The sequence below is a fragment of the Populus nigra genome, chromosome 1 (genome assembly GCF_951802175.1).
Source record: "Populus nigra chromosome 1, ddPopNigr1.1, whole genome shotgun sequence".
NCBI classification, from domain to species: domain Eukaryota; kingdom Viridiplantae; phylum Streptophyta; class Magnoliopsida; order Malpighiales; family Salicaceae; genus Populus; species Populus nigra.
Window position 1 is genome coordinate 30,029,333 of NC_084852.1, and position 6,549 is coordinate 30,035,881.

The 6,549-nt window shown below is 40.4% G+C and overlaps 1 pseudogene; it reads right to left on the reverse strand.

The window, feature by feature from the left end:
* Positions 1 to 2,366: 2,366 nt before the first annotated feature.
* Positions 2,367 to 5,902, reverse strand: LOC133681177 (uncharacterized; annotated as a pseudogene).
* Positions 5,903 to 6,549: the final 647 nt, after the last annotated feature.

Below are 6,549 nucleotides of genomic sequence, written 5' to 3' on the forward strand. Positions count from 1 at the left end.
CCTAGTTATCATTCCTTTATTTATATTTGGACTTTCACTGTCCAACTCTTACTGCCTCGTTTTGAATTGTTACTATCTGACCTCTCCTTAGATTTTTAACTATATCTGGAGTTATAGAACTCCGATTCAAGTGAAATTTATGGCGTTGGAAAGGTAAGACATGAGGGCTACAAGTTTTATGTTTTGGGAAGAACCCAGTTCTGCCTCTAAGGTAGTCAAAATCGCCCATTAACAAACACTTGGACTGTTACTGTCCAACTGTTATTGTCCATTTTTGAACTGTTACTGTCTAACCTCTCCTTATATTTTTAACTATATCTGGAGTTATAGAACTCCGATTCAAGTAAAATTTATGGAGTTGGAAAGGTAAGACATGAGGCTACAAGATTTATGTTTTGGGAAGAACCCAGTTCTGCCTCTAAGGTAGTCAAAATCGCCCATTAACAAACACTTGGACTGTTACTGTCCAACTGTTACTGTCCATTTTTGAACTGTTACTGTCTGACCTCTCCTTATATTTTTAACTATATCGGGAGTTATAGAACTCCGATTCAAGTGAAATTTATGGTGTTGTAAAGGTAAGATATGAGGCTACAAGTTTTATGTTTTGGGAAGAACCTAGTTCTGCCTCTAAGGTAGTCAAAATTGCTCATTAACAAACACTTGAACTGTTACTGTCCAACTGTTACTGTCCATTTTTGAAGTGTTACTATCTGACCTATCCTCAGATTTTTAACTATATCTAGAGTTATAGAACTCCGATTCAAGTGAAATTTATGGCGTTGGAAAGGTAAGACATGAGGCTACAAGTTCTATGTTTCGGGAAGAACCCAGTTCTGCCTCTAAGGTAGTCAAAATCACTCATTAACAAATGCTTGGAGTGTTACTGTCCAACTGTTACTGTCCATTTTTGAACTGTTACTGTCTGACCTCTCCTCAGATTTTTAACTATATCTGGGTTATAGAACTCCGATTCAAGTGAAATTTATGGCGTTGGAAAGGTAAGACATGAGGATACAAGTTCTATGTTTTGAGAAGAACCCAGTTGTGCCTCTAAGGTAGTCAAAATCGCTCATTAACAAACGCATGTACTGTTACTGTCCAACTATTACTATCTATTTTTGAACTGTTACTGTCTGATCTCTCCTCAGATTTTTAACTATATCTGGAGTTATATAACTCCGATTCATGTGAAATTTATGGCATTAGAAAGGAAAAACATGAGGATACAAGTTCTATGTTTAGGGAAGAACCCAGTTCTGCCTCTAAGGTAGTCAAAATCGCTCATTAACAAACACTTGGACTGTTACTGTCCCTTTTTGAACTGTTACTGTCTGACCTCTCCTCAGATTTTTAACTATATCTGGAGTTATAGAACTCCAATTCAAGTGAAATTTGTGGCATTGGAAAGGTAAGACATGAGGCTACAAGTTCTATGTTTCGGGAAGAACCCAGTTCTGCTTCTAAGGTAGTCAAAATCGCTCATTAACAAATGTTTGCACTGTTACTGTCCAACTGTTACTGTCCATTTTTGAACTGTTACTGTCTGACCTCTCCTCAGATTTGTAACTATATCTGGAGTTATAGAACTCCGATTCAAGTGAAATTTATGGCGCTAGAAAGGTAAGACATGAGTCTACAAGTTCTATGTTTTGGGAAGAACCTAGTTCTGCTTCTAAGGTAGTCAAAATCACTCATTAATAAACATCCAAAACTACAATTTCTATGAAGGAACTTGATCCTAATTCCTTCATTCTCCTACCCAAAATCTCTTTGAAGGTCAAGAGATGAAACTGTCCAGATTCATCAACCTTTATATTTACACACAACACATGAAGTTCTTTACTTTAGCAACTCTTACTTTTTCCTCAATTCTAGTCTAAGAACTCAGTATATAAATTAACATCCAGGCATCAATTCATAATCGACTTGAAATGACTCATAAGACCAGGTTTAGAATATCTTACCTGATGCGAATCAAGGCTTCGAACCCTCCCCTCTTCTCTTCTTGTTCAATTTTTCTTGTTAATCCCTTTCCTACCAGGGTTTATTTTACCTATAACCCTCAATCTGGGATGGGTTCTTGAAATTTTGGTGTTTCTCTCTTGATTTGTAAAAATAGATATAAAAACTCCCTCTTTTCTTTCTTTACGTAGCTGCAGATCTGTTTTTGGTGAGAATAGGAGTATTTATGCTCTATAATTATTCTTATTTGCATTTAGGCCCCATTTTCTTCAAGTGTATTCGTTCTTGCCCCCACTTCTTTTTATTTTAATTTATTTTCTTTAATTTAATTCAGCTTTGTTTTTTTTTCTCGGGATTTACAATCTCCCCTCCTAATAAAAATTTCGTCCTCGAAATTCAAGTTACGTACCTATGTCGGAGAATAAGTGTGGAAACTTTTCCTTCATCTCGGATTCTCTTTCCCATGTTTCTTCTTCTATTCGAGAGCTTCTCCACAATACTCTCACCAAGGGAACTCTTTTATTCCTCAACAATTTCTCATCTCGATCTAAGATCTTGACGGGCTTAGTTTTCATGGTTAGATCCCCTTTAATCTTCATAGGAACTTGTGGCAATACCCGTGAGGGGTCTATCTTGGCCTTTCGCAGCAATGATACATGGAACACATTGTGAATCTTATCCAAATATATAGGCAATTCTAATCGATATGCAACTGGCCCGATTCTTTCTTTAATCTCAAAAGGGCCAATATATCTTGGGGCTAATTTCCTTTTTACTCCAAATCGAATGATGCCTTTCCAAGGAGCCACCTTCAAAAATACTTTATCCCCAACTTGGAATTCCAACGGCCTTCTTCAGCGATCTTCGTAACTTTTTTGTCTATCCTGGGCTTCCTTCATTCTCTTTTTGATCACCCTCACCTTGTCAGTTGTCAGTTGCACCATCTCAGGTCCCAAAAGCTTCCTTTCTCCTACTTCCTCCCAACAAATTGGGGTCCGACATTTCCTCCCATACAAGGCTTCATATGGAGCCATACCAATAGTAGTTTGATGGCTGTTATTATAAGTAAACTCCACCAATAGTAGTAGATCCTCCCAATTCCCTCCAAACTCCAGCACACAGGACCTCAAGAGATCCTCAAGAGTTTGGATGGTCTTTTCAGATTGACCATCCGTTTGAGGATGAAATGTTGTGCTCAAATTCAACTTTTTCCCCATTGCCCATTGTAAGCTAGGCCACAATCTTGATGTGAACCTTGGATCCCGATCCGATATAATTGAAACCGGCACTCCGTGAAGTCTGATTACTTCATTTACATACAATTTTGCCAGCTTATCCACCGAATCAGTCATCCTCATTGGCAAAAACAAAGCAGATTTTGTTAGTCGATCCATAACCACCCATATAGCATCATTCCCCTTCTTTCCCCTGGGTAATCCCGTCACAAAATCCATAGAAATATCCTCCCATTTCCATTCCGGAATTGATAATGACTGTAATTCCCCTGCAGGTTTCTGATGTTCTATCTTTACTTGTTGACAGATCCCACAATTTGACACAAATTCTGCTATTTTCCTCTTCATATTTGGCCACCAGTAGTTTTCCTTTAAATCCCTATACATGTTTGTACTCCCAGGATGAGTAGCAAATCGAGATTCATGAGCTTCTCTTAATACTTCATCTTTCAAAATCTTATCCTCTGGCAAATAAATTCGCCTACCCATAGCTATTAGCCCATCCGATAACATTTGAAATGATGTCTCTATACCCTTGTTTACCCTCTCATTGATCTCTTTTACTTTCCCATCTGCTTGTTGAGCCACCAAGACCCTGTCTCGAAGCACAGATCGGATCTTTAACTGAGCTAACAGTGATCCTTCAAGCCCTACACTTAGCCGCAAGCCCATTTTCTTTAATTCCACTATACTTTTTTGATACTTAAGCTCCACATCATTCATCACTGTTTTTCCCTTCCTACTCAAGGCATCGGCTACTACATTAGCCTCACCAGGATGGTAGTCAATAACACAATCATAATCTTTTATTAACTCTACCCATCTTCTCTGCCGCATGTTTAACTCCTTCTGTGACATCAAATACTTCAAACTTTTATGGTCTGTAAAGATTTGAACTTGTGTCCCATATAAATAATGTCTCAATACTCTTAAGGCAAACACCACCGCTGCAAGTTCTAGGTCATGAACCGGGTAATTCACCTTATGCGACTTTAACTGTCTTGATGCATAAGCAATCACACGTCCATTTTGCATCAATACACATCCCAGACCCCTTTTTGAGGCATCACTATATACCACAAACCCTTCTGTCCCTGATGGAAGGGCCAACACAGGAGCAGAAGTAAGCCTCTCCTTCAGTTCTTGAAAACTTGCTTCACACTCTTCCGACCAAACAAACCGGACTTCCTTGCAGGTCAGCTTAGTTAAAGGTGAGGCTATGGTGGAGAATCCTTCAATAAACCTTCGGTAATATCCAACAAGACCCAAGAAACTTCGGATTTCTGTACGTTGGTAGGCCTTTCCCATTTTAACACGGCCTCAACCTTTCTTGGATCTACAAATATTCCTTCTGCGGATATTACATGGCTCAAAAATACTACTTCCTTGAGCCAGAACTCACACTTATCCAGCTTTGCATATAATTGATTTTCCCTTAAAGTCTGTAGCACAACCCTTAGATGTTGTTCATGCTCCAAGTGAGAGTTTGAATACACCAAAATATCGTCAATAAATACAACCATATATTGGTCCAGGTAAGGCCGAAACACCCGATTCATCAAGTCCATAAACATGGCTGGAGCATTGGTTAACCCAAAAGGCATATCCGAAAACTCGTAATGCCCATAACGGGTTCGGAAGGCAGTCTTTTGTATGTCTTGTTCCTTGATTCTCAACTGGTGATATCCAGATCTCAGATCTATCTTAGAAAATACCCTAGCACCCTTCAACTAATCAAATAAGTCATCTATTCATGGGAGTGGGTACCTGTTCTTCACCGTCACTTCATTCAATTGACGATAATCAATGCACAAATGAAGGGTGCCATCCTTCTTCTTTACAAACAATACTGGAGCTCCCTAGGGTGAGTTACTAGGCCGGATGAAGCCTTTATCTAACAATTCCTGAAGCTGGACCTTCAGTTCCGCCAATTCCATAGGTGCCATCCTATAAGGGGACTGGGCTATAGGAGGAACTCCTGGAATAGTTTCTATGGAAACTTCAATTTCTTTAACTGGAGGTAATTCAGGCAACTCTTCTGGGAATACATCTTGAAACTCCCTCACAACAGGAATACTAGCCAAATCTATGCTACCCTTCTCCAGCTCTCTTACATGGGCTAACCAAGCAGAACAACCTTTCCTCAGTAATTTTCTAGCCACCAAAACTGAGATTACACAACTTGGAATTACTTTTCTTTCCCCTTTAAACACTACTCTTTTATCACCTATTCCTTGGATTGTCACCGTCTTGGTGAAACAATCCACCTGTGCCTTATGTTTACTTAACCAATCCATGCCCAGAATCACATCAAAATCATATAACTCTAATGGCATAAGATCTGCCCTCAACTCTAATCCTCCAATATATAGTTTTACCCCTCTATAAATATCATCAATATGTATATTCTCTCCCAAAGGTGTACTAACCGTCACCCCTACTCCCAAGTTACTAGATAACATATGCAAGTTATTCACAATTCTATAAGATACAAAGGAATGACTAGCTCCAGGATCAATTAAAGCATAAACTTGCATTGTATCTAACTGTAAAGTACCTGCCACTACATCAGGTACAGCTCCCACATCCTCATAGGTCATGTGATATACCCGACCTTGAGTCCTCCCCTCCTGATTTCTGGGCCTCCCACGAGTAGCACTCGTCCCTGACTGGGTAGGCCTGATAGGACGATTAACTGTCATCGATTGCTGCTAGCTCTGAACCTCAATCCTCTGACCATGGGCTCCTTCAGTAGTTCTACGAGGACAATCCTTCTTCGGGTGACTTGTGTCCCCATAATAGTAACAACCTCTTCCTACATGCGAGCACTCTCTCCATCGATGCCCCTCACTTCTACAAATATAACATCTCCCTGGCATCGCAGAGCAATCTCCCGGGTGTCGCTGCTCACACCTCTGACAAAATGGATATACTGGTCCCTTTTTCTCTGTAAACCCTCCAGCAGTTTTGACTCCCTGTCTAGACTGTCCTCCCCAAGCTCCTCTTCCACTGACTTGTCTAGATCCTCCTGAGCTCCCTCCTGGGTTAAAACTCCCACCCCTTCTCTGGGACGGTCCTGATGATGGCCCGCTCTTCCCCTTTTTTGGGAAAGGAGGTCTCTCAGTTATAAACTCAAAATCTCTCCTCTTAGCTCCCATTGCCTGACTCTGCTCTACCACTGGCTTCAGGGTATCCTTTATTACCCTCTCCATACCCTGAGCAGCACGTACCAATTCCCGTACCGACTGAAACTGCATGGCTATCAATATCATCCTCAATTCCAGCCTCAGTTCATCACGGAACCTCTCCACCCTGTGGCGCTCTGTGGGAAGGTAAGTGGAGGCAAAAA